A 2,179-nucleotide genomic window follows, 5' to 3' on the forward strand; every position below is an offset into this window, starting at 1 on the left:
GGGAGGGTGAGGGGGGTTTATTGGGGGAAGGGGGAAGGGGGGTTTATTGGGGGGGTGAGGGTGAGGGGTGTTTTTGGGGGGGTGGAAGGGGAGTTTATTGGGGGTTACGGCGGGTTTATTGGGGGTGGGGTAAGGGGGGTTTATTGGGGATGTGAGGGGGGTTTATTGGGGGTGAGGGGGGTTGGGGGTGAGGGGGGTTTATGGGGGGTAAGGGGGGTTTATTGGGGGTGGGGGTGAGGAGGTTTATTGTGGGGGTGGGGGTGAGGGAGGTCTATTGGGGGAGGGGGGTTTATTAGGGGGGTGGTGAGGTATGGTTTATTGGGGGGGTGAGGGGGGTTAATTGGGGGGTGTGAGGGGGGTTTATTGGGGCGGGGGTGAGGGTGGTAAATTGGGGTGGGTGGGGGGGAGTGGGGTTTATTGGGGGAGGGGGCTTTATTGGGGTTGGGGAGGGGGGTTTATTGGGGGGGTGGGGGAGAGGGGGGTTTATTGTGGGGGTGGAGGTGGGGAGGTTTATTGGGGGGGTGGGGGTGAGGGGGGTTTATTGGGGGGGTGGGGGTGAGGGAGGTTTATTGGGGAGGGGAGTTTATTAGGGGGGTGGGGGAGGTATGGTTTATTGGGGGGTGAGGGGGGCTTATTGAGGGGTGTGGGTGAGGGGGGTTTATTGAGGGTGTGGGGGTGTGTGGGTGAGGGGGCTTTATTGGGGGGTGGGGGTGAGGGGGGTTTATTGAGGGGGTGGGGAGGTTATTGGGGGGATGGGGGTGAGGGGGGTTTATTGGGGGGTGAGGGGGGTTTATTGGACGAGGGGGGAGGAGGGTTTATTGGGGAGGGAGGGGGTTTCATTGGGGGGAGGGGGGTTTATTGGGGGGTGAGGGGGGTTGGGTGTGAGGGGGCTTTATGGGGGGTAAGGGGGTTTATTGGGGGTGGGGTGAAGGAGGTCTATTGGGGGAGGGGGGTTTATTAGGGGGGTGGGGGAGGTATGGTTTATTGGGGGGTGAGGGGGTTAATTGGGGGGGTGAGGGGGGTTTATGGGGGGGTGGGGGTGAGGGGGCTTATTGGGGGGGATGGGGGTGAGGGAGGTTTATTGGGAGGGAGGTTTATTAGGGGGTGGGAGGTATGGTTTATTGGGGTGAGGGGGGTTTATTGGGGGTGGGGGAGGGGGGTTTATTGGGGGTGGGGGTGAGGGGGGCTTATTGAGGGGGTGGGGTGAGGGGGGTTTATTGAGGGGGTGGGGGTGTGTGGGTGAGGGGCTTTATTGGGGATGGGGGTGAGGGGGTTTATTGAGGGGGTGGGGGTGGGGAGGTTATTGGGGGGGTGGGGGGATGGGGTGAGGGGGGTTTCATGCGGGGTGGGGTGAGGGGGGTTTATTGGGGGGGTGAGTGGGGGTTTATTTGGGGATGAGGGGGGTTTATTGGGCGAGGGGGAGGGGGGTTTATTGGGGGGGAGGGGGGTTTCATTGGGGGTCGGGGTGGTTTATTGGGGGGGTGAGGGGGGTTTATTGGGGGGTTGGGTGTGAGGGGGCTTTATGGGGTGAGGGGGGTTAATTGGGGGGTGGGGGTGAGGGGGTAAATTGGGGTGGGTGGGGGGGGAGTGGTGTTTATTGGGGTGAGGGGGCTTAATTGGGGGTTGGGGGAGGGGGTTTATTGGGGGGTGGGGGTGAGGGGGGTTTATTGGGGGGTGGGGGTGAGGAGGATTATTGGGGAGGGGGGGTTATTAGGGGGGTGGGGGAGGTATGGTTTATTGGGGGTGAGGGGGGTTTATTGGGGGGTGGGGGAGGGGGGTTATTGGGGGTGGGGGTGAGGGGGGCTTATTGAGGGGGTGGGGGGTGAGGGGGGTTTATTGATGGGGTGGGGTGTGTGGGTGATGGGGGTTATTGAGGGGGTTGGGGGTGTGTGGGTGAGGGGGCTTTATTGTGGGTGGGGTTGAGGGAGGTTTATTGAGGGGAGGGGGTGGGGAGGTTCATGGGGGGTGGGGGGGTGGGGGTGAGGGGGGGTGTTGGGAGGGGGTGGGGGTGAGATGGGTTTATTGGGGGGTTGAGGGAGGTTTATTGGGGGATGAGGGGGGTTTATTGGGCGAGGGGGAGGGTGGTCTATTGGGGGGAGGGGGGTTTCATTGGGGTCGGGGGGTTTATTGGGGGGTGAGGGGGGTTTATTGGGGGTTGGGTGTGAGGGGGCTTTATGGG

Source organism: Scyliorhinus torazame, chromosome X (assembly GCF_047496885.1).
Source record: "Scyliorhinus torazame isolate Kashiwa2021f chromosome X, sScyTor2.1, whole genome shotgun sequence".
Taxonomy (NCBI): domain Eukaryota; kingdom Metazoa; phylum Chordata; class Chondrichthyes; order Carcharhiniformes; family Scyliorhinidae; genus Scyliorhinus; species Scyliorhinus torazame.